At 38.2% G+C, this 27213-nt stretch overlaps 2 long non-coding RNA genes and 1 other non-coding gene across 10 annotated transcripts; 1 reads left to right on the forward strand and 2 right to left on the reverse strand.

The window, feature by feature from the left end:
* Positions 1 to 1733: 1733 nt before the first annotated feature.
* Positions 1734 to 17200, reverse strand: LOC130720673 (uncharacterized). 8 transcript variants are annotated; one of them, XR_009013209.1, is made up of 8 exons: positions 8319 to 17200; positions 8142 to 8222; positions 7505 to 7579; positions 6529 to 6907; positions 4220 to 4314; positions 4023 to 4067; positions 3649 to 3912; positions 1734 to 2276 (listed from the first exon to the last, which is right to left on the reverse strand). It is a non-coding gene; the product is annotated as an uncharacterized LOC130720673 (long non-coding RNA). The 8 variants fall into 8 exon arrangements; XR_009013212.1 differs by having other exon boundaries at positions 6654 to 6921; XR_009013207.1 differs by having other exon boundaries at positions 3649 to 3790; positions 6529 to 6921.
* Positions 14739 to 14845, forward strand: LOC130721628 (small nucleolar RNA R71). The gene has a single exon (XR_009013554.1). It is a non-coding gene; the product is annotated as a small nucleolar RNA R71 (small nucleolar RNA).
* Positions 17201 to 20714: 3514 nt separating the features above from the next.
* LOC130720440 (uncharacterized) lies at positions 20715 to 21988 on the reverse strand. Its single transcript, XR_009013056.1, has 3 exons — positions 21743 to 21988; positions 21566 to 21646; positions 20715 to 21003 (listed from the first exon to the last, which is right to left on the reverse strand). It is a non-coding gene; the product is annotated as an uncharacterized LOC130720440 (long non-coding RNA).
* Between the last annotated feature and the right edge of the window lie 5225 nt (positions 21989 to 27213).

Here is a 27213-nt window from a genome sequence, read left to right on the forward strand (position 1 = left end):
ATACGTTTTTTGTTTATTATTTGTTACGTTTATTAAAAGATAGTTTATAACCTAAAATTAATTTTAGATATGAAAAAACATAAATTTACACATGGTTTTATTGTGTGATGCATGTGTCTGACTTTTTTTGTAGTAGCGTAATATTTATATTAATCTTTTGTGTCATTTTTTTATTAGAATGTTGCATTATTTAATTTTTTTATAATAATTTAATAGTTTATTGTGGAGAGTTGATGAAACATATATGAGCTGTAAAAGGCATATGAAATTGCATTAAATTTTTATAAGTGGAATAATTACATTGAGAAAGAAACCAAAGAAACTGAAATAATCAAATTATTCCTAATTAATTTACTAAAATAAATGAAAAAGAAAGTTATATTTATTTTTTGGTGCATCGGAAAACTAAAGAAATATATTTTTAAAGAAAACAAAAATGAAAAAGATAATAATTAGTATAATGAGGTAAAATTATTTGATTTTTTTATAGAATTATAAAATAAGTCATTTTATCAATTGGAAAATTCAATACAATACTACTTAGAGTACACAATTTACAAATGTGATTGTTGTAAGATATTTCTGAAAAAGAAATTAACATTAAAGAATTATTATTAGAATAATTTGATAAAAAAAATTATATTTTTTATTTGTATTAAAAAATCCTTCTTATATGACATTTCGGAAAACATCCACATAAACTACTTTTAAAATAGTGAGAGTTGTTGTCACCATTGTCGCAAATAGCTTTTATAGTTCTGTACGATTTGTAACTCTAGAGAACGCTACAAAGAATATGAGTGGGAAAAAAATATAAGAGCGAAAAATATAAAAGGAAAATGAGGTGATTTAATTTTTAAGTTATACTTTTTAGGGTTGATATGCTTTTAGTCTCTAACTTAAAGAGATACATCTAAATTGGTCCTGAGAATTTTTTCATAGCTTTTGGTCCCGAAAAAGTTTTATTTGAAACAAAGACTTCCAAGGCCTCTTAGTCACCACTATCACCCACCTTATTGCAAGAGTTGAATCATTCTCAATCTGCACATTATAAACATTATATTGTTGACATAACAAAGCACATCCGCTTCATATATAACATACTTGCCTAGTTGCCTTCCTTTAAAAAAAACATACGGATAAAGGTTTTAATTTTAATGAATTCACACCAACTTTTCTTTCATATCAATTTCACTATTCTACCTATCATGTCACACGTTTCTTTCTCTATTAGTCTTATGTCACTATTAAATCTTAATACAAAAATTATTCCAAGTGTTAAGTTTTAAATTTATTGCAAGTAGAGGTGGATATGGGTGAGCGGCTCATCGGGGGCCTACGGCCTAGCCTACCAAAGGTCAGGCCTAGGCCGGACTTATTTCGTAAAAAGATCAAGCTAAGGCTTTTTAAAAAGCTAGATTAGCTAAAATAAGCTTATTAGGCCTGATAAGCCGACCCATTTATCAAATTTTTTTTTTGAAAATTCAATAAATATATTTATTAATATATTAAAGAAATTTAATTGTAACAAAAAAATATATATTAATAAATTTAATATCATGTCTAAAAAATACAAAAATACAAAAACTTAAAAGAGAAGAAATCCTAAGATGAAAACCTAAATTAGAAACGTTCTCTCCTTTTGTCTTTCACTCTGTTAACTCTCACTCTCTCAGCCTCTCACCTAGTGGTTGCTCTCCTCAAGGCTTGAAGCAACCGCCGCTAGCCCGCCACTCGTCGTCTGCCACCCACTACCTCGTACGACCACCCCAAGACCTATTAGCCTCTTTAAGAGGATTCTTTTTTAGGTAAATATGCTTTCAAACAGGCTCGTAGGCCAGGCTAGGCCTCCTAGAAGACCAAACCTTAAAATTTGGCCTACGAAAAGCCACGAGCTAAGGCTTGGGCCGCGAGTTTCGATTGCAGGCCAGACCTAGACCTCGCAAAGCCTAGCCTAGCCCAACCCATTTCTACCCCTAATTGCAAGTGTTATCTTAAGTTTCAACTTTAAATAATGTTGTTTTTATTTCCTTCATGTATAAAAAAAAACTCCACTTTAGTAATTTGACATATTGGAAGTCGACATAGTAGGAGGAGGGAATTATAGTTGTTAAAAATAGAAGAACATATAGTATCTCTCCTCTAAGCCCACATGTTGTCCGAGAAAATTTTGAAGGCATAAGCTTCTCACTCATGCAGACTGTCTCTCCCCGATGATCATTTAGTAAGTGCTCCAAAGGAACTGTCTTGTTCAGCTCTGACCTCTGACCTCTGACCTGTCAAGATCTATTATTTATAAAATTATAGTTCATAATCAATTTTAAAGATAAAAATAGAGTGGGAATTTTGCAAAAGCTTGTGTAGAAAATCTATGCATAGCATAGCCCTCTTGGTTTCTTATAAAACCTATGGATATCATATATAAGTGATATGCCCCCTGTCTTTCCAGAGAGCTGAGAAGCATATGGTAAGTTATATTATATCAACATGCAAACGAATCCAAATTTATATAGTCCAAATCCTAAAGCTAATGCATGTAGGCCGAAAGATAAGTTGATTAAAGGTGAGCATGAGTTACTCCAACTACCCATAAAGAAACTTTGCTAAGCATATAGAAAATTCAGCAAACTTCAGGAGCCACTCATTCAACCCTTTCCTCAATGAGTCTTCTTCAACTACAATAGAAATTCAAGATGCATGTTTATGAAAATTCAAGGACCAAGACTATTAAAAAACAAAGTGTTTGTAATAACTCTTTCAAAATTGTATCTTTTCCCCTGTACCAATGATACCGTGTTCATCTAATGATATAGTTCTGATTCACCAAGTTGGGTACAAAAAAGTCACCTAAAAGACAAACCATAGCCCAAAGATGAAAAGCTTTATCATTGCACAACAAATACGGCAGTTTCAGTAGGGTTCAATATTTGCTTTCATAGAAGTGTGATCTTGTTTAGGACCTTGTCAAACTATCATATTTTCTATCTAATAAATTTCAGCTTCATGGGAGGGGGATTGGTTGCATTGATTCAGCTGCATAGTTAATAACAGAACACTTTTCGTACATAAAATGTAATTTTTTTCTGCATGCATCAAAGACAAAATATTTTGTGGCATCTCACATTTGGAAATACTACACTTTACACAATTAGTTTCAGATGGAGTGCTGCAAAAGAAATATGCCATCATCATTTTATTTTAGCCCCTACCAAAAAAACATTTTATTTTGGTGCTGCAACTCCATACACAGTGAGTCAAGCTTATATATGATATGATAGCATGGGCTACACAAAGAAGGCAATGAAAATTTTTAATTACAGATTAGATGTTGCCATTTAAAATTCCAAAAAAAGTGTCTCTTAGATATACCATTCCCCAAACAGTGTTTCTCAAAACAGCCCAAAATCTCATCCTGCAACACTCCAATTAAGCAAAAGTAAGAAAAGGCAAGAAAAAATGTGATCCATTTCACTAAAGCTGTTAATTCTGGTAAAATTCTTTCAGGACACAAAAGGGTCCTCCCAAAAACACAATGCATTCAACACTGACTTTCATATAGACAAAATGAAGCATATAATGAATACGAACTAAAATAGTTCTATACAAATTAAACCAAGACAGATAAATATGCAGACTTTGGGAGCTTACTTCATATAAGAGAACAATCTTCCCACTCCAACTAAGCCCACCTCAACAATTCTCTCACATGAACATTCAGATGCAATGCGAAGCACAATCCAGTGCATCAAAATCACTTAGCCACATACCCCTAACATTTTCATATAAAAAACTACAAAAAAATATTTAAACTCAAATCAGTACCTCAACTGAAAACATGAAATCATTCCTAAATCTTTTGCCAATAGTTGCACAATGTATTGCACCAGTTGCTTGCTGGAGGTTTTTTAATGGCTAAATACATGAAACAGGGTATACATATGTAAGTGGAACCTGGTTATCATTTATCAAAATCATATGGAATGTTTAGACTAATTAACAATTCTGCAAAGAATAGTGTTTACCTGGTTCCCATAAGCCTAGAATCCGGCAATTGCAAGGGGGAACACCTACATGGCAATGAATATATAGGAAAAGTTTCATGAGTTGAAAGGTTTCTAGATGGATCAGTTTAGAAGATGAGGTGACTATGAGTTATAAAATAGTGTGAGAAATCAAACTGATGCTTCAAATTCCAAATAAGTTATGACTAAGTGATGACCTGATGCTTCAAAATTGTATGCTAAGATAGTGGAAGTGTGGAACATAAGGGAAATAAACAGTCTGAACGCTGTGAGGAATATAAACGATTCCGCACTACAAAAACAACATACGGTCAAGATTAAAAGATATGAACGGCCCAGATTGCATTCCTGATCATTTCTGTTGAAATTTACTAAAATAACCATGGACAATCTCTAGTTCATGTACACTAATTTATTAAATTACTAATTTACCATCAAAGCTCCCAAAACTTCTCCTTTATATAGATTATAGATAGATAGATAGATAGATAGATAGATAGATTATAGATAGATAGATTATAGATAGAGTGAACTTTAGAATATATCCTTCCAATTTAAAATTAAATCAATATATTCAAATCAAATTAAAATCAGTTTAGCACATAATCCAGATAGAGGGAAAAAATAATATGTTTATACTAGGTGTTACTATTTTGATGCACACATATCAATCTTCAATAGTAGATTTCACATATCACTTATCTATAATAAGCTGCAGCATGAACCAAAACTACATTTCTAAATTTAGGACCACATTTGTCATCCTTAAATTTGTTTCTCATAAGATTTACTATCTCATATGAACTCAAAATTAATGCCTAATAGTCATCAAGTTTCCAATTCCACTGATTTGTGTTTCGTATGATAAGAGAAAGTAGAACATATCCACTGATATGCAAGTTCTTATGTCTAAGCTGCTTCTTGGAATTGTAGAGACAAATTGAAAAGTGAAAACACAACTCCGATTCAACTCTTAATTTCCTTTCTTAAAATCACTTTAGATTTTTTTTTCTCGACAAGAAGCCAATTGGAAAGGGCAAGTCACTTCAGCAAGACCATTTGAATAATTATAATCTTTAACAAAAGGAGCAATAAAATAAAGACTCAACGTATTTCTCATCGATAAAAAACCTCTTTCATCTATAATCAGAACATGAAATACATGCTAAATAATATCACCCATCAATCAATGAATTTAATCTTCGAAAAGAAAACATCTGAAAGTTAAAGACTTTGAATTTGGCATCAGGATAACACTTGATTATGTAACTTTTCATAATTTTGATTTGGTGATAAATTCGAAATTTCTGATTTCAAGATTTACTTAATCTAAGCATTAGAAATTAAGCATGACCAAAGACCAATAAACTTAATAAATAAATCTTCTACCAGTTTACAAACATAAAGTGTTTGCTGCACAATCAGTTTCAATGAATATCATAATTGCTTACTGCAAAATTTCATATCATGAAGGCAATAAAGGAGTAGAGTTTGGAAGTTGGAACAGTCCCACGTAAACAGAGAAAAGTAAGACCATCATCCAATGAGAGAAAAATGTTTCTAAAGACTTCCATCAAGAAAACTTTGTAACGTCTTTATCACATCATAAATATATACGATAATAATAGTTGCTCCCTCCGTTTCTATTTATCTGTCCAAGAAGAGAAGGTTCACACAAATTAAGGAAAACAATTAATTGTGTTAATTTTCATAAAAACATTATTTGTTTTCATATATAACCCTTAAGAATGTATTTTATCTTTCTTCATTTATTGTTTCTGTAAAGGCAATTTCTTGGAAAAACATCAATTAATGCTCTCTTGAAACTCTAAGTGGACAGATATATAGGAACACAGTTTTTTCTTCAAAGTAGACAGTTAATAAGGAACGGAGGGAGTATTATTATTATTATTTTTAATATTGGAACTTGATATTATTGAGTAATGCAAAATACAAACTCTCACGTTTCTACTTAACTGGGCATACTACAAACTTTAATGTAAATCGTTGAATTTGACTGTGATTGTGAACTTCAATCATTTATTTTTATCCAATCCTTGAAATAGAAGAATCGTTGAATACTACTAAATTATTTAGATGTTACAAAACCACGCATTTTAAGAAATTGAACGATGAAAGGTGAAAGCAAATTAAATACTACCTCCGGTCCTATTTATAAGCATAAAAGAGAAGAAAAATCTTGGTAATTTTAATAAGAACCAAATGAAAGTTTTAGTTATATTAATTATTTTTTTCCAATGATGCCCTTATCAATTCTAACTTGTAGAATGTGTCTCATTAATTATTATCTCTATTAACAAAGGGTAATTTGGAAGTTTATTTTGATTCAAGACAAATTTAATGCATTTTATCTAGTTTTACTATATTTCTTAAACTATGTGAATTTTTTTTTTGTTACTTATAAATAGGACCGGAGGGAGTATCCAGCAACCATGAGAAAGTATTACCACAACACAACACAAGAGCTAAGATAGAGAAACTATACCAGGAAAGAGTGCAACCCAATGATGAGCGATGGCATTGGTAAGAGAAGAGCCCAATTGAAATAATTATCGACAATGATAGGTTCATGAAGTGTGTTGAAGGAGAAACAATCTCTTACGTACCAACCTTATTTGCTGCATATCTTGCCAGATCACCATCTCTGTGTGTGATAGTGAAAAAAGGAAAGCATGATGCTGCAGTGCTCCATTTTCATTGGTGTTTGATTTCTCAGTGTTGGCGTTGTACCCACTAATTCTCGAATAAAACTCTCAAGATTGTTGGAAAATTGGGGATGAACGACGCGAGCACCGAGCCAAGTAGCAACTTTGGTGGAACAAAAACGGCAAGAACACGAACAATACACCTTTATGAACCAGAACCTGAAAAAAACAAGCTGAGTTGCGAAAATCAATTCGTTGTCCTTGAGAATTTTATTCGGGAATCATCCCAAACACTCCCACAGGATTAAACAGCCTCTCCTGGTAAGCCGGGTGACAGAACTAATGAGATTTACTTAATCAATATGTGCAAGATACAATTTAGGTGGGAAAGGAAGGAAGAGGAAGAACTAGTTTGTGGCTATGTTTCTGCACGAGAATAAGCTTAGTATTTATAGGGAATGATTTCACCAAATACATTATAGTGGAGTGCATAAATGATGGGCGGCGAAAATTAAAGAGTGGGCGACAAACCTTTAATTAGAGGGTGACAACACACTAAACAAGGGTGATACACTCTAGATTGGACGGTGACATTTATCATGAATGGTGAGCACATGTAAAATATGTTTAAACTTTTAAAAAACACAACATTTTTCCAACCGCTAAAAGAATTGATTAGCTACCTGTCAACAAAAAACCTCTAGCTAGAGACATATAACCTTATGAGTAGTATCCAGAAATTCTAATAGAAAACTTAAGTTATCCAATGTTAAAAGAGAATCAAGAATAAGGCGAAATTATTGCCAGAAATGATACCTTTCATGTGTAGCTCATCATGGAATATTCAATTACCTGCAATGTTTTTTTTGGTTACAGAGGAAAAACAATAACCTGCAATGTAAGCATGGATACATGTTAATATACGAAAAACAAAAGGAAAATAGTAATTACAAAAAGAAAGAACCGGTTTAATCGAGGCAATTGCATAATTGAATAAATCAATTCCAAAAGTTTACAATTTTCCAAAAATTTAATTGAAGCTAGCTACTGGCCTACTGCAACCCTCAATCACTTTGACTGAGTTTGAGGTTCAATCAAGTCCAAGACAACTCAAGCAACGCTACTATTACACCCTCATTCAGGCAAATCTATTGTGCCGAAGAGCACCACGCCTCACTGATACCACAACATGTATTGAACCGCATCTCATTTGGGCAGAGCTCCATACATATGCCAAGGCAGGAAGCTTTGACAAACATGGTAGAGAAGGTTCAAAAAGCACTAAGTACATAACGTGAACATACGTGAACATTTGAATTTTGACAAATAGGTGCATATGTTATAAATTCCTGCACTCACCTATTACCTCTAAAAAACCAAAAATAAATGAGTGGAGGAAAGCAAAACAACGAATTAGTTAACATATCACAGAGTCTATTAATGAAACTAGTACCCTCAAAATGACAAGTGGAAAAGAATTAGAAATCTGGTAAAAGAACAAGAATAGTTGGCTTTGAATTGGAGCTCCTCAAACCTGAAAACAAATGCATCATAATTCTAATAAACATATCAGAAGAAGAAACATAAGAGAAGAAAAAGGAACAAATCAAGATAAGGATCAGATGTTTACCATGTGAATTTTTGATGGACCAAAGTGAACATACAACGCTCTCCCCAACTTCACCCAGTCAAGAGACAATCACAGGGATTCATCCTATTCTACAGGGACCTAGCAGCTCATCATCAGCGATTTCGTGATCCATCCTCTATTCCTCTGTAGATTTCTATAGCAGAGCAGGAGGGCTTGTGTTTGTCTCAGCAGTTCTGTAGCCTCCGGGTTTGTCTTGGAAATGTTCAGGTATAGTAAAATCTAAACTCAAACTGCCTCAGAACTAAAACCGTAGTTAACCAACACATAGAAAAATACAAAAAAAGATTTAGAAATATATGGTCGGATTTTTTTATTGATCTTGTGATGAGAATTCACAGGTTGTTCTATCTAGGAACATTTTAGTATTTAAGCACATCTTTGTGGAGAACACCTCACTTTCCTGGAAACTTCTCGGATGAACGATCACTTGTGAAAATGGAAAGTTTTTGTAAACTAAGGATCTGTTTGATTGTGTTTTCTGTTCTTGCCTTGAAAATTAAGATAGGGTATAGTACCTATAGTAGAGAGATTGCACTAAGAGAGAGAATAACCTCTCAAGAGAGAGAAAATAACTGAATTTCAAGTGTGTATTGATCAAATGAGTTAAGAGGCCCTTACAAATGATAATCACTCCTTGTTTATAATAGGGGAGTTGGGCCTAGCGCATCATAACTGCATCTGCTGGGCCAGTTGGGCCTTGCGTGAGGAGGCCCAATTCCCAGGCTGGGCGACCTCCGCTTGGTGGGTAACCCCTGGGCATAGGTCCCCTAGGCGCTCGCTCAGTCCACCAGTCCACAAGACACTGAGCACGAAGCATGAGAGCTAAGTGTGTCTTTAAGGATCAAAATGGCTAACTGAAGCGCTTAGTGCAAAAATATTTAAGTCGCCAACATGGCGTAAAGAGCAGTAAAATTTCACAAGTCCACAAGTCCACGAGTCCACGGACGGCGGTTGTGGAGTGTTTGGTCGCCACGCTTGAAAGGCGATCGTGGTGATTTTGGTCGCCTAGTGCGTTGACACGTCAGCGAAAGCGGATAGGTCAGCGTATCTTTGAAATCTCAACTGCTATATTCAAAGCGTCACCTCACGTCATAAAGGCAGAATTCGAACCAACCCCGCGCTTACAACGCCCCCCAAGGTTATGTCGTTTACTTTTCCCAAGGGAATCATTCCCTCCTGTCATCATGAGGTGCAACTCACCATCCCCTATACGCAGTGAAACGACCGCTCGAAACACCGCTCAAAATCTACACGCGTCCTATGCCATCACCAGCCCTTTGCCTATAAAGACCCTCATTTTCCATCACTTGCAACTTTCGAAACCTCCACTTTTCTCATCCCCAATCTCTTCCAAAGGATCCCCGACCTACCAACACTCCCGCACCGTCACTTACCACTCATTTGGCTACCCTCTGTTTACCTCCTTTCCTGGCGAACTCCCTACTTCGTCCATAGTGCCCGTTATTGATAGTCCCCATTCGTCCTTATTTTCTCCAATGGTGGTCTCCAAACGCCAAACCAGGAACTCTTCTCGTCGAGACCCCCCCACTTCTCCTCCGGGACGAGTTCCAACGCCTAAGATGCCAACTGGACCTCCCCATCCCGACGGGGTCCCTCTGGCGGCATCCCAGATAACGGCGTTTCGGCTTAGAACCTCCGCTACTCTTCCTCTTGTCGCCAAAACGCCCCCGCCCCCCTCAAGAAGCTATCGACCAACCCTCTGAGTACGTGGACCTCCTTTCCGTTTCGGAACTCTCCTCGGAGATCGGGGGCTTTTTGTCGTGAGGTCTCCCCGGATAATATCCTTGTCTACATTGGCTGCTCAAACAACGATCGCCCCAGCGACATCAGCCGACGGGCGAGCCCTGCAATTCCGACTTCTTCTTCGTCTGTGATTACTTGTTCACCGAGTTGGAAATAAAACTCCCTTTCTCCCCGTTCTATTGCTCCATTCTGAATGACATAAATGTCGCTCCCTGCCAGTTGCACCCCAATGCATGGACGCCATCTAGTGCGAGCCTTTGCCTACTCACTTCTTCTATTTCTACGACGTGGACGCCAAGTCCTTGCAGTCACGCAGCTGGATTTCCTTGAAGGCCAGGCCCAGCCGCAAACGGCTCAACCCGTTCATGTGCAATGCTAAATCCAGCTTTGCCCGGAGGTATTTCATGATCGGGTGACCCATGACTACCCCGCGGTTTTCACCCAGAGGGACGGGACCACCCTCTTTCCTTTTTACTAGAAGGAAGATCCCAACAACATCGCTAACCCGCTAGAGGACTCTCTCACCGACACTGACAAGATTATCATCAGCTTCTTCGCTAGAATCCCCATTCTGGATTGTGGTAAGGTTATTGACGCCGCCAAAAATTCGCTGACTCCCAAGTATCCAGGTTGTTAAATCTCTCGCTCTCTGCTCCTTAATTTTGTCATTTTTCATTCGCACCACCTATTTTAACCTTGTTGGCATATCTCTTTTCAGAGGACCTGAAGTTCACGAGCGCTGAGCTTTCCAATGCCTTTTAACGTAAGAAAACTACTCCCTTCCACCCTAGTTTGACGCCACGGGCGGGAAGAAGAAAACTAGCCCAAGGAAGCGTCCTTCACAGGACCCTAACAGTGAGATTCCTCGCCCACCGCCGAAAAAGAAGTCCCCCCTTATTTTTGGCCAATCCGCCAGGTCTGGGATCGCCGTCCCTTCTCCAAAATGAGTCAAGGTCCCTACTCAGACCTCACGCCCGACGCAGAAAGGAAAACCATCCTTTCCCAGGGCGAGGCTGACGTCCTGCCGGTCTCTCCCCTCCGCTAAGCTGATCCATCATCACGGGAGTTCCTACGACCCTCGTTGTCTCCCAGAACGCCAATGACCCTCAGCAAACCTCTCGCTCTGAGGGCGAGCAAGATGGTCCTTCTCGCCCCCTGCCTTTGAGGATATCGAAGATCCTATTGCCTTTATCCTCTTACAAGTTCGCCACGAGAAGTTAGAAGAGGAGGTGCTGAGCAAAGATCTGGACCACATGGCTGATGAAGCCATGGCGAGCCTCCTGTATGCGGGGAGTATCTGTGGTCACGCATTTAAAACATACAATTCTGCCACCAAAGATGTTGTAGAGCTGCAACGAGAGATTATCCGGCTTCACGCCGCCCACTCCGAGCGGGATGAAAGGTGCAAGGCGCTGGAAACCCAACTGTCAGCCCAAGAGGCCACTTTTGAAGAGAAGCTGACTAAGTTGGGACAAGAAACCACCCAGACCAGAAACGATTTAGAGGCACAAAAACAGAAAACTCTGCTAGAGGTGGCGGCCAGGGAGGAAATTATTGCTGCAAAAGACTTTGAGCTGGCCAAATACTGTCAAATCTTGCCAAAAATTCACAAGTCTTGCCAAAGACTTGCTGCAAAGTACCTGTAATTATGCAGCAAAATACTGTCAAATCTTGCCAAAATTCACAAGTCTAACCTCCAAAATTTGTATGTCTCTTCTTCCTTTCTTTTCAATCATAATGAGACATTTATATCTGCAATTTAAACCTGTGAATCACTTAAATTTCACATGTTAATCTTCAAAGAACATGAATTCAATTTAGCATTCATTTTGACTATTTGCACAAGTGGATACCTCAAATTTTGATTCATTCATTCTCAAAGCTTCCTAAGAAGGTAAACCACTTACTTATCATCTAAGAAACTTGTATGAAGACTAAAATCATGAAAAGAGACACAAGATTCTTATTTCACATTCTAACTCATCCCCCTTACACAGTTTTGTTATTTTTACAACCCAACACCTCAATTTCTTATTTTCTCATTTTTCAGGCTTTCTAAGTCCTCAGACTCATCATTCATATCATTTTAAACTTGTGAGAGGCCTTAAACTACACAGTTGAAGCCCATCCCCACAAGAAAACTACACAATAAGCAGTCTTAATGCATTTCCACTTCAAAGCCAAAAAGTTCACATTGGAATTTATTCTAATATTTGAAAAATAACATTAAAATTCAAACATGAGTTTGCTTAAAAGCTACGGAAAGCAATTTTGTACAGTTTATGCAGGAAATCACCTAGGGGGACTTGTTTTTCATCATGAGCACACTACTACATACCTCCATTTTCTCAAAACACACAAACCTAAAAAACCATCCATTCCTATGCATGGTATGTATCAAATTAGGCCTGTTACAACTTTGAAACTCAGGTTTTACACATAAAATCACAGGATGCACAATTTACTCAAGTTCACATGAAAAAAAAAATCACAACCCTATCTTTTACAAATCCAACAAAGCATTGATTTCCAAGCCTTTGAACACACTCAAAACACTAAATTAAACTTGTGAAGCACATAAGTATACAAATTTAAGCACAACTTCACAAATTCGCACTAAAACTTACTAAAAGTCTAAAACACATAAGAACAAGAAAATCACATTAAAACACTGGGTTGCCTCCCAGGAAGCGCTTTTTTAACGTCAATTGCTTGACACTTTGAAATTCAATTTATCAAGGAGACCAAAGACAAGAGGAGAGAATGGTTCCCTTCTTCCTCTTTGGTTCCTTCTCCTTTTTCAGAAGTTCTTTGAAGCACTTTTGACACGTAGTCACAACCTTCCACATCTTAGAAAACTTTTTCTTCTTTCTTATCCTTCCTTTCTTCCCTAATCACAGTTTTTATTTTTAGAATGTTTAGTTTTTGCATTTTCAAGCTCAGACAAGTGATTTGATGTATCAATTGAAGATGATGATGGATCATGCTCATCAAATAATTTTTCCAAATCAAAACCAACATTTTGAATTAAATAAACCATACCTTTGCTTTGTCAGTGATGATTATCACTAAAAACAGTAAGATGTACCTCATCTTCACCTTGTCTCACCTTCAGGATCCCAATATCTACATCAAATGCTATCCTAGCAGTGATAATGAATGGCATCCCTAAAATTATTGGGACCTCTTTGTCTTCAGGAACATCTACAACCACAAAGTCTATTGGGAAATTCAGCTGCTCCACCATCACACTCACATTCTCTGCAACTCCTTGAGGTAATTTTACTGATTTATCAGCTAGTTGCAGCGTCATCCCTGTAGGCTCTACTTCCACATCTCCCAACCTTTTCAACAAGGAAAGAGACATTAAATTAATGTAGCCCAGAGTCTATCAGTGCATTACATAATTGATTGTTGTCAAGTTTAACCGGCAAGACAAGACTCCTGGAACTTCTATGCTTTGGAGGTGGTAAGCGTTGCAGAATTGCACTACAATGTCCATTGAGCTGGATCACCTCATCTTCATGCAGTGCCTTCAACCTGTCCTTTTTCTATAGAAGCTCTTTCATGTACTTTCCATATGAGGGAATTTGCTCCAATGCTTCAGAAAATGGCATGGAGATGTTGAAATGCCTGAAAATGTCAATAAACCTCCTCATTTGCCTCTCATGATCAATCTTCTTAGAATTAGGAGGATATGGCAAGCGTTGGATAGGAGGACTCCATCTGATTTCCTCATTCTCTTTTTTTTCTCTCTTTTTTTTCACTCTTTTTCTTTTCCTCTCTATCTACATCCTCTCTTTTATTAGTTTCTTCTTCTTTTTCAACTTCTTCCTCTTTTTCACTCTCTTTTGGATCATGGCTCTCATTTTTCTCTTCATCCACATCAACCGCATCACCAACCTTTCCACCAACTACTCTCCCACTTCTTGTGAATATTGCATTGCAATGCACCCTAGGATTGTCTTCTGTATTGGCATAGAACTTACCTTTCTGCTCAGTAGTCAGCTGACTCAGCTGTTTAGCCATTTGTCCAACTTGTACTTCCAAGTTTTTAATGGATGTATTAGTATTTTTCTGGTTGGATTTCGAAACCTGCATAAATTGAGTTAGTGTATCCTCCCGTTTGGAAGTCCTATCTTGTGATGGTTTTTGAAATTGTTGATTCTGCTTGTATTGTTATTTTGGTACGGTGCTGGTGGTACCCTGCTGGAAGATGGTCTTGTGTCTTGCCTCCAAGGTTGGTTATTGTACCGGTTACCTCACTTGGGGTAGTTGTTCTGGAACCCTTGCCTTGGCTGGTTTCCTACATAGTGGACCTCCTCTTCTTGTGGCTGACAATGCTCTATTGAATGATCATTCGTATACACATCACACTTGTTCACCTTTTGCCTTGATGATGGTTCTTTTATTTCCTTGATCTGCTTAGGAAGCTCAGCAAGTTTTTTATTCACCTCATCAAGTTGTTGTTGTAGTTGCTTGTTTTAAGCTAAGATAGCATCATTTGTCCCCAACTCAATCATTCCACCTCTCCTTGGTGGACCACGGTGGTGTTGATCTTGTTGGTCGTTTAGAGCCACAGCCTCAATAATCTAAATGGCTTCAGTAGGTGTTTTAGCCATAAGAGACGCTTCAAACCCATGATTCGGGCACTTTCTCAACATAGACTTAAATCTCTCCCAAGCTTCACATAGGCTCTCACCTTCAAACTAGGAAACAGTAGAAATATCAGTTTTACAATCCCTAAATTTTAATTCCGAGAAGTACCTTGCCATGAATTTCCTTTCAAGTTCATTCCAATCAGATTAGATAGTCTGCGACTGATCCAAGTACCAGTCTTTGGCCTGCCCATTCAGAGTCAAAGGAAAGAGCCTCAAGAACACAGCTTCTTCCTCGGCTTGTGTAAGGCCAGCAGTGCCACAAAGATCATAGAACTTTGTCAAATGCGTGTACGGATTCTCATGGTCCAAACCGGAAAATGGATTGTCATACATAAGTTGCACCAATCCAGACTTCATCTCGATGGCCTGTCATACATAAGTTGCAAATTTAGTTTTCTTGACCCTTAGCAATACCACTTTCAGGTTGTGTCAAAATTTTCTTATTCAAAGTCACTATTTGAAGCACGATTTATGTTGGGGGAGACAGGAGAGCCCATGGGCCGAGGAGCAAGACACCAAGAGATCACGACGCCACATCTTAACCCAAAGCCTTAAGGCATTAGGTTTATGAGTCACATCTCTTATAAACTCTTCTCCTCACCCAAACTTAACCAATGTGGGACTCTAACTCCGCACTTGAATTCTCAACAATCTCCCCCTCAAGTGCGAGTAACCACCACATTGTCATGGCCTCCTCCGCGGAAGCTTATCCACTCTTACACCGCCGTTCGCTTCACTGCGTCAACGGAACCCGCCGCCTAGCCACACTGCCAGGAAGACTTTCGACACAAGGAGCCGTCATGGTCTCATGAACCATCGGCTCTGATACCACTTGTTGGGGAGAGTCACGGCAAGGACCCATGGGGCAAGGTCGAGGGGAAACACCAAGGAGATCTTGGACACCACATCTTAACCCAAAACCTTAAGGCAATGGGTGTATGGGTCCTCTCACTTATAAAGTGCTCATCTCTCCTCTAACCATCCAATGTTGGACTTCTTTATTCACACTTGACATCCCAACAATCTCCCCTCAAGTGTGAGTCCATCTCAAGCGCAAACCTCCAATTACTTGCACCGTCGTTGGATCTCCATCAACGGGACACGCCGCCTAGCCACTATTGCTAGCAAGACTTTCGGCACAAGGAGCCGTCATGGTCCCACAAACCATTGGCTCTGATACCACTTGTTGGGGAGAGTCACGACGAGGACCCATGAGACAAGGCCGAGGAGCAAGACACCAAGAGATCTCGACGCCACATCTTAACCCAAAACCTTAAGGCATTAGGTTTATGGGTCACATCTCTTATAAAGTCTTCTCCACACCCAAACTTAACCAATGTGGGACTCCAACTCCGCACTTGAATTATCAACAATCTCCCCCTCAAGTGCGAGTCACCTCCACATTATCATGGCCCTCCTCCGCGGAAGCTTATCCACTCTTACACCGCCGTTCGCTTCACCGCGTCAACGGAACCCGCCGCCTAGCTACACTGCTAGGAAGACTTTCGACACAAGGAGCCGTAACCATGGCTACACCAACCATCAGTTTGATACCACTTGTTGGGAGAGACAAGGGAGCCCATGGGCTGAGGAGCAAGACACCAAGAGATCTCGACGCCACATCTTAACCCAAAACCTTAAGGCATTAGGTTTATGAGTCACATCTCTTATAAAGTCTTCTCCTCACCCAAACTTAACCAATGTGGGACTCCAACTCCGCACTTGAATTATCAACAATCTCCCCCTCAAGTGCGAGTCACCTCCACATTATCATGGCCCTCCTCCGCGGAAGCTTATCCACTCTTGCACCACCGTTCGCTTCACCGCGTCAACGGAACCCGCCGCCTAGCTACACTGCTAGAAAGACTTTCGACACAAGGAGCCGTAACCATGGCTACACCAACCATCAGCTTTGATACCACTTGTTGGGAGAGACAGGGGAGCCTATGGGCTGAGGAGCAAGACACCAAGAGATCTCGACGCCACATCTTAACCCAAAACCTTAAGGCATTAGGTTTATGAGTCACATCTCTTATAAAGTCTTCTCCTCACCCAAACTTAACCAATGTGGGACTCCAACTCCGCACTTGAATTATTAACAATCTCCCCCTCAAGTGCAAGTCACCTCCACATTATCATGGCCCTCCTCCGCGGAAGCTTATCCACTCTTGCACCGCCGTTCGCTTTACCGCGTCAACGGAACCCGCCGCTTAGCTACACTGCTAGGAAGACTTTCGACAGATGGAGCCGTAACCATGGCTACACCAACCATCGGCTCTGATACCACTTTTTGGGGGAGACAGGGGAACCCATGGGCCGAGGAGCAAGACACCAAGAGATCTCGACGCCACATCCTAACCCAAAACCTTAAGGCATTAGGTTTATGAGTCACATCTCTTATAAAGTCTTCTCCTCACCCAAACTTAACCAATGTGGGACTCCAACTCCGCACTTGAATTCTCAACAATTTATACATTCATTGAGTGAATCATTTATTGATAAATGAAAACTAAAACAGTTAAACATAAAAAAAATCCTTAGCATAAAGTAATCAATATATTGTCTTTTCTGAAAACATTTTGCAGTAAAAACTTTTCTTGCTTGAATTAAGTCAACTAAAGTTCACGAACTATTTTTGAACCTCAATCTTTTTCAATTTTAGTTCCTAAATTAACGTGATTCAATAAAAACATAAAAAAGATAAAGAGTCACTGACTATAAAACTATCCATATAAATCTGGTTCTTTGCTTCTTACTCCTTCTCAAATCCTTGTTTTCATACCATTATCATTGTCATAATCATATGAGATTAATTCATTAGATTTCTTTCTTTGACAATGAGAAATATTACCTTTCCATAAAAGAAATATGCTCAAAGCTCACCAATATTGTGTTATAGAATTGTAATCATGCATGATATTCTTTAAACAAGAAATATACGCAACATAATTATGCAACAAAGGATTTGAATCTTATTTAAAGATGAGAAAACATTACTTTAGTAAGACACCCCACATTTTTAAATATTCCAATTGGTGTTTATAACCTTTCAAAGACTCATAGAGTGTCTTTTAAACTTTCTCATAAGGAATCGTGCTTAAAGTAGACATGCAGATAAAACAATTTTTTTCCATGCATAAAAAGTGAGGTGCAAAAGCACTTACCAACAATGCATTGAACATATTTTCCTTTCGGCCAGTCCACTAGTATGAGAAGGTATTTTGTAAACTATATTTTCTCTTCCTCTTTTCAGATCCATATCTCATAAGTTTTTAGTTTCTACTTCAATCTTATAGAAGAGAAACATGTCAAAGATAAGTCATTAACCAATAAGAGAAAAACATTGTACTAGTAAACAAGCATTCAACAATATCGAAAACGTATTGTACAAATAAAATTTCTACTTCTCTATCAGATCTAATTCTCCCAATTTGCCCGTTTAATTGATGTTCTAAATCAGCCTTAGAGGAAATCAAAGACTCTATCCTTATTTCTAATAGAGTGAACTTTAGAATATATCCTTCCAATTTAAAATTAAATCAATATATTCAAATCAAATTAAAATCAGATTAGCACATAATCCAGATAGAGGGAAAAAATAATATGTTTATACTAGGTGTTACTATTTTGATGCACACATATCAATCTTCAATAGTAGATTTCACATATCACTTATCTATAATAAGCTGCAGCATGAACCAAAACTACATTTCTAAATTTAGGACCACATTTGTCATCCTTAAATTTGTTTCTCATAAGATTTACTATCTCATATGAACTCAAAATTAATGCCTAATAGTCATCAAGTTTCCAATTCCACTGATTTGTGTTTCGTATGATAAGAGAAAGTAGAACATATCCACTGATATGCAAGTTCTTATGTCTAAGCTGCTTCTTGGAATTGTAGAGTCAAATTGAAAAGTGAAAACACAACTCCGATTCAACTCTTAATTTCCTTTCTTAAAATCACTTTAGATTTTTTTTTTCTCGACAAGAAGCCAATTGGAAAGGGCAAGTCACTTCAGCAAGACCATTTGAATAATTATAATCTTTAACAAAAGGAGCAATAAAATAAAGACTCAACGTATTTCTCATCGATAAAAAACCTCTTTCATCTATAATCAGAACATGAAATACATGCTAAATAATATCACCCATCAATCAATGAATTTAATCTTCGAAAAGAAAACATCTGAAAGTTAAAGACTTTGAATTTGGCTTCAGGATAACACTTGATTATGTAACTTTTCATAATTTTGATTTGGTGATAAATTCGAAATTTCTGATTTCAAGATTTACTTAATCTAAGCATTAGAAATTAAGCATGACCAAAGACCAATAAACTTAATAAAGAAATCTTCTACCAGTCTACAAACATAAAGTGTTTGCAGCACAATCAGTTTCAATGAATATCATAATTGCTAACTGCAAAATTTCATATCATGAAGGCAATAAAGGAGTAGAGTTTGGAACAGTCCCACGTAAACAGAGAAAAGTAAGACCATCATCCAATGAGAGAAAAATGTTTCTAAAGACTTCCATCAAGAAAACTTTGTAACGTCTTTATCACATCATAAATATATACGATAATAATAGTTGCTCCCTCCGTTCCTATTTATCTGTCTAAGGAGAGAAGGTTCACACAAATTAAGGAAAACAATTAATTGTGTTGATTTTCATAAAAGCATTATTTGTTTTCCTATATAACCTTTTAGAATGTATTTTATCTTTCTTCATTTATTGTTTCTATAAGGGCATTTCTTGGAAAAACATCAATTAATGCTCTCTTAAAACTCTAAGTGGACAGATATATAGAAACACAGTTTTTTCTTCAAAGTAGACAGTTAATAAGGAACAGAGGGAGTATTATTATTATTATTTTTAATATTGGAACTTGATATTATTGAGTAATGCAAAATAAAAACTCTCACGATACTACTTAACTGGGCATACTACAAACTTTAATGTAAATCGTTGAATTTGACTATGTGATTGTGAACTTCAATCATTTTTTTTTATCCAATCCTTGAAACAGAAGAATCGTTGAATACTACTAAATTATTTAGATGTTACAAAACCACGCATTTTAAGAAATTGAACGATGAAAGGTGAAAGCAAATTAAATATCCAGCAACCATGAGAAAGTATTACCACAGCACAAGAGCTAAGACAGAGAAACAGTACCAGGAAAGAGTGCAACCCAATGATGGGCGATGGCATTGGTAAGAGAAGAGCCCAATTGAAATAATTATCGACAATGATAGGTTCATGAAGTGTGTTGAAGGAGAAACAATCTCTTACGTACCAACCTTATTTGCTGCATATCTTGCCAGATCACCATCTCTGTGTGTGATAGTGAAAAAATGAAAGCATGATGCTGCAGTGCTCCATTTTCATTGGTGTTTGATTTCTCAGTGTTGGCGTTGTACCCACTAATTCTCGAATAAAACTCTCAAGATTGTTGGAAAATTGGGGATGAACGACGCGAACACCGAGCCAAGTAGCAACCTTGGTGGAACAAAAACGGCAAGAACATGAACAATACACCTTTATGAACCAGAACCTGAAAAAAACAAGCTGAGTTGCTAAAATCAATTCGTTGTCCTTGAGAGTTTTATTCGGGAATCATCCCAAACACTCCCCCAGGATTAAACAGCCTCTTCTGGTAAGCCGGGTGACAGAACTAATGAGATTTACTTAATCAATATGTCCAAAATACAATTTAGGTGGGAAAGGAATGAAGAGGAAGAACTAGTTTGTGGCTATGTTTCTTCATGAGAATAAGCTTAGTATTTATAGGGAATGATTTCACCAAATACATTATAGTGGAGTGCATAAATGATGGGCAGCGAAAATTAAAGAGTGGGCGACAAACCTTTAATTAGAGAGAGGGTGACAACACACTAAACAAGGGTGATACACTCTAGGTTGGACGGTGGCATTTATCATGAATGGTGAGCACATGTAAAATATGTTTGAACTTTTAAAAAACACAACATTTTTCCAACCGTTAAAAGAATTGATTAGCTACCTGTCAACAAAAAACCTCTAGCTAGAGACATATAACCTTATGAGTAGTATCCAGAAATTCTAATAGAAAACTTAAGTTATCCAATGTTAAAAGAGAATCAAGAATAAGGCGAAATTATTGCCAGAAATGATACCTTTCATGTGTAGCTCATCATGGAATATTCAATTACCTGCAATGTTTTTTTTGGTTACAGAGGAAAAACAATAACCTGCAATGTAAGCATGGATACATGTTAATATACGAAAAACAAAAGGAAAATAGTAATTACAAAAAGAAAGAACCGGTTTAATCGAGGCAATTGCATAATTGAATAAATCAATTCCAAAAGTTTACAATTTTCCAAAAATTTAATTGAAGCTAGCTACTGGCCTACTGCAACCCTCAATCACTTTGACTGAGTTTGAGGTTCAATCAAGTCCAAGACAACTCAAGCAACGCTACTATTACACCCTCATTCAGGCAAATCTATTGTGCCGAAGAGCACCACGCCTCACTGATACCACAACATGTATTGAACCGCATCTCATTTGGGCAGAGCTCCATACATATGCCAAGGCAGGAAGCTTTGACAAACATGGTAGAGAAGGTTCAAAAAGCACTAAGTACATAACGTGAACATACGTGAACATTTGAATTTTGACAAATAGGTGCATATGTTATAAATTCCTGCACTCACCTATTACCTCTAAAAAACCAAAAATAAATGAGTGGAGGAAAGCAAAACAACGAATTAGTTAACATATCACAGAGTCTATTAATGAAACTAGTACCCTCAAAATGACAAGTGGAAAAGAATTAGAAATCTGGTAAAAGAACAAGAATAGTTGGCTTTGAATTGGAGCTCCTCAAACCTGAAAACAAATGCATCATAATTCTAATAAACATATCAGAAGAAGAAACATAAGAGAAGAAAAAGGAACAAATCAAGATAAGGATCAGATATTTACCATGTGAATTTTTGATGGACCAAAGTGAACATACAACGCTCTCCCCAACTTCACCCAGTCAAGAGACAATCACAGGGATTCATCCTATTCTACAGGGACCTAGCAGCTCATCATCAGCGATTTCGTGATCCATCCTCTATTCCTCTGTAGATTTCTATAGCAGAGCAGGAGGGCTTGTGTTTGTCTCAGCAGTTCTGTAGCCTCCGGGTTTGTCTTGGAAATTTTCAGGTATAGTAAAATCTAAACTCAAACTGCCTCAGAACTAAAACCGTAGTTAACCAACACATAGAAAAATACAAAAAAAGATTTAGAAATATATGGTCGGATTTTTTTATTGATCTTGTGATGAGAATTAATAGGTTGTTCTATCTAGGAACATTTTAGTACTTAAGCACATCTTTGTGGAGAACACCTCACTTTCCTGGAAACTTCTCGGATGAACGATCACTTGTGAAAATGGAAAGTTTTTGTAAACTAAGGATCTGTTTGATTGTGTTTTCTGTTCTTGCCTTGAAAATTAAGATAGGGTATAGTACCTATAGTAGAGAGATTGCACTAAAAGAGAGAATAACCTCTCAAGAGAGAGAAAATAACTGAATTTCAAGTGTGTATTGATCAAATGAGCTAAGAGTCTCTTACAAATGATAATCACTCCTTATTTATAATAGGGGAGTTGGGCCTAGCGCATCATAACTGCATCTGCTGGGCCAGTTGGGCCTTGCGTGAGGAGGCCCAATTCCCAGGCTGGGCGACCTCCGCTTGGTGGGTAACCCCTGGGCATAGGTCCCCTAGGCGCTCGCTCAGTCCACCAGTCCACAAGACACTGAGCACGAAGCATGAGAGCTAAGTGTGTCTTTAAGGATCAAAATGGCTAACTGAAGCGCTTAGTGCAAAAATATTTAAGTCGCCAACATGGCGTAAAGAGCAGTAAAATTTCACAAGTCCACAAGTCCACGAGTCCACGAACGGCGGTTGTGGAGTGTTTGGTCGCCACGCTTGAAAGGCGATCGTGGTGATTTTGGTCGCCTAGTGCGTTGACACGTCAGCGAAAGCGGATAGGTCAGCGTATCTTTGAAATCTCAACTGCTATATTCAAAGCGTCACCTCACGTCATAAAGGCAGAATTCGAACCAACCCCGCGCTTACAACGCCCCCCAAGGTTATGTCGTTTACTTTTCCCAAGGGAATCATTCCCTCCTGTCATCATGAGGTGCAACTCACCATCCCCTATACGCAGTGAAACGACCGCTCGAAACACCGCTCAAAATCTACACGCGTCCTATGCCATCACCAACCCTTTGCCTATAAAGACCCTCATTTTCCATCACTTGCAACTTTCGAAACCTCCACTTTTCTCATCCCCAATCTCTTCCAAAGGATCCCCGACCTACCAACACTCCCGCACCGTCACTTACCACTCATTTGGCTACCCTCTGTTTACCTCCTTTCCTGGCGAACTCCCTACTCCGTCCATAGTGCCCATTATTGATAGTCCCCATTCGTCCTTATTTTCTCCAATGGTGGTCTCCAAACGCCAAACCAGGAACTCTTCTCGTCGAGACCCCCCCACTTCTCCTCCGGGACGAGTTCCAACGCCTAAGGTGCCAACTAGACCTCCCCATCCCGGCGGGGTCCCTCTGGCGGCATCCCAGATAACGGCGTTTCTGTAACACCCCGATTTCGGTGGCGTCACTTTAGTAACCAAAAAGAAACTTAAAGCGGAAAACGTGATTTTTTTTTTTAAACAGAACCAAAGACTTAAAGAAATAAACTCTCAACGAAAGATAACAGAACTAATATATAATATAAATGCAGCCCCCGCTGTAAGTAGCAAACCTCGTCACGAGTAACCTCTAGTGACGGAAAGTAGAAAAGTGTAACGCCCGTAGGCAAAATGTACAATCCCAAAAGGATAGGTCAAGTGTCAGCAACACAAGCCCTCAAAAGTAAGAATAAGTCAGAGCTATGACACTAACACCCAACCTTAGTAGACTCTAAACACCCATCCCCTATACTTCCATCATCGACTCTCATCTGGTCATGCATGAAGTCCGGGTCCATGTCGAAGGCTCAGTAGTAGTCATTTCGCTCCGGGTCTTCCCCGTACGACGAAGCATCACGAAACAGTCCGTCAACGGCATCTGACAAAAAGGGCATACATAGCCCCCCAAACACAGGTAGCACGTGCAAGGGTCAACTTACGGAAGACAGTATAGAGAATACGATACAACAAGTAGAGTATAAAAGGGTATATATATATGTTGTATATACACATAAAAGTTCTGCATTGTCTACCCTAAGGTTTAAACATAGCATGTTATCAAATCTCTAGTACAATTCAATCATCAAAGCACATAACAATATTTATCAACATCTACTCATTAAAACACATAACGATGTTTATCAACTTCAACTCCTCTAAATCCCAACGAATATAATTAGAGTGAATGATTCGTCAATGCCACGTCAATCCCGACGATTCCGGAAGAGATAGGCTGGGCACGATCGAGTCGGTCCTAACACTGGCATTGTGTCGACCATAATCCCTCGAGTGTCACTTACAACCTTGACATAGCCAGATCAGTCCTAACCCTGCGGGTCGACTTTTCCCTCCGCTATGCCCGACAATCAGCAGGTCGATCCTAACCTCACGGTCGATTATATCCCCCGTCGATGTCCGAATTACCCGAAGGTATAAACTGTACCCGAAGGCATAAACTGTACCCGAAGGCATATACTGTACCCGAAGGCATAAACTGTACCCGAAGGCATATAGATATACTGTACCCGAAGGTATATACAGTACCCGAAGGCATATAGATATACTGTACCCGAAGGTATATACTGTACCCGAAGGCATATAGATATACTGTACCCGAAGACATAAAGTGTACCCGAAGGCATATAGATATACTGTACCCGAAGGTATATACTGTACCCGAAGGCATATAGATATACTGTACCCGAAGGTATATACTGTACCCGAAGGCATAAACTGTACCCGAAGGCATATACTGTACCCGAAGGTATATACTGTAACTCATGATGATCTCCAAATCATCCGACTCATCTCAATCCGATGGTCAAAACTGCTCCTCGAGCAAAGAGTATCAACATACTCGGAAACTATCAATTTCCCGGCTTATCCCTCGGATAGCCCAACAAACCCCGCTGCTCCAACAGCACAAGAGTATCAACATACTCAAAACTTCTCAACTTCCTCAACACTTGGATCCGACGACACTTCTCGTTTTCCAAAAACTAAGATTTGCATCCAAAGCTTCCTTTCGAGCTTATTATCTTTATTTAAAGATTTAGAGGTTGTTTAATGTCTTATGAGTTTTCTTTACTAAATGATATCCTTTTAGTCTTATCGCAAATCCTATAAGTTCTCGGGATCTCCTAATCCCCAAATGACTCCAGAGAATGTCTCGATCCATAAACACCATAACAAGGCCCGAATCTCATTCGCCCTATCAAACTTTCTCAAAACTCTCAAAATAAAATCGGCATGACCTGCCCGCTATTCTCACTACTCGGAAACTCAGATTTCATTGCAAATGCATAATTAACTCAGCACAAACAACCAACCTGTCAAATCAACATATTATGCAATAACCACATAGCACTTAGCATATAAAGCATGCATCACACATCCTAAATTACCCACATAGCACTTAACATGAAATTCACTCTCAAAAACATTCAGTAGATGAATCATCTACATTGTCAGCCGAAGCCTCAGAAAACTTTTCCCAATCAAAACACAAACAAGAGCATAAACAGTAAATCAATGTCGAAAGCATCGACACCTAAAGCATTAGCTAGTAAGGTAAGTTGCCCTTACCTCTAGTTATTCCAGCGTTCTCCTCAAACGTTCCTTCACAATGAGCTCCTTAATCTTCAGGAAATTCTACAAAAGAACCTTTAGAGTAAAACCACAGACTTCCATCAAAGACTATCAGAAATTCAGTAATCAATACTCACTAAGGTTACACAAAGTAGTATATACTCCGAGGTACGATAATCTAGCGCGAAAGGACAAGTTTTTGAAAAAGAAGTTTTCCTCCTCCTTCTCTATAGCTCTCGGCCACTATTCACAAATAGGAGGGTCGATTTTTCTTCGATCAAACTTGGTTCCTATGCTATCATTAGCCGTAACTAAGGGTATTCTAAACTCGGAAAAATTATCGGATCAAAAACTGTCGCAGGGGTATTTTGGTCATTATTTTTAGCTCAGAAATTCAAAACTGAAATTTCAAAAAGTAAATTGGATGGGGACGTCACCAACGACGTTTATGACAACTAATCCTACTAGCACTAAGCTAAGGCGATAGTTTTCAGCCCAAAGGACGAAGCTTTGCCCCAAAATGGGTATTTTCACCAGAATTGAAACTCGACGGTAGTTTTTCGAGAATCGGCGGAGTATTATTAGCTAAACATACTCAGAAGAATGTAGGGAAGATGTTTAGAATCAAAAATGAGATATTCAGGATAGTTTTGCAAAAACCTCAAAACTATGAGCACAGAAATACCTAGAGAAAAGCTATGGAAAAAGCGATCAGAGGTAAGGAAAAGCATCAGTACCTCGAGGCCTACGCGTAGCAACGAACGGAACGACGATCGGTCAAGAATTGGAAAAATCACTTTTCTTCCTTTTCCTCCTCTTGAAGCTACGGCCGTGTGTGTGTGTGTTGTGATTTTTTTGTTGTTTTTTTCTTTTTTCTTTCATATACTATATATAGGAAATGGAAAATGCGGAAAAATGAGAATTTCGCGATTCCGATTTTTCCTACTGATTCAAACGTATATTAGACACGATATTCTTCCCGTTGAATCTTCTAATTCTCCAAAGAAATATCAGTATGATTTTTGGTTTTCGAGGCTTGTTTTTAATGTGTACCGGCTTAAAATGCACTTTATGCACTTTATGATTTTGACCTCGGATGCAGAAACTTCCATCTGAAGAAAGATCTGGAACGTCGATTAGAGTGGGCGTACGCGAATGAAATCTTTATTTGATGCTCCGAATAGAAAAAATCTTCATCGTCCGTTGATTTTAGGGTTTCTGAACTATCAGTGATTCGGTTTCGGCAAACTTCCGATGATTGGAATCGGACGTTCGTAGATCCTAGAGTTTCGCCTCGAAACGATTGTTATATATGGAAAAAGAGAAGTTCTAACATTTCTCTGAAGATTTTTGGACTAAATTCCTACAGTGTTCCAAGGGTGGAACATAGTTTGATTTTCTAAGGTTCTTGTCCTAGGTTTTAAAGCGAATATTATTCGTGCTATAACTTAAATCGACTTCGATACAATCCTTTGACTTTTCCTGAACTCCCTCCTTCATAATTTATTCCATTTAGTAAACTCTTGTTCAGGTTTTCCTTTCACGATACATCAACCCTAATCGTGAATAGGAAGTTTATTCACTTAGCATAAGCTTAAAACTTGGGTCTTACATTACTACC

This window comes from Lotus japonicus, chromosome 5 (assembly GCF_012489685.1).
Source record: "Lotus japonicus ecotype B-129 chromosome 5, LjGifu_v1.2".
Lineage (NCBI taxonomy): Eukaryota > Viridiplantae > Streptophyta > Magnoliopsida > Fabales > Fabaceae > Lotus > Lotus japonicus.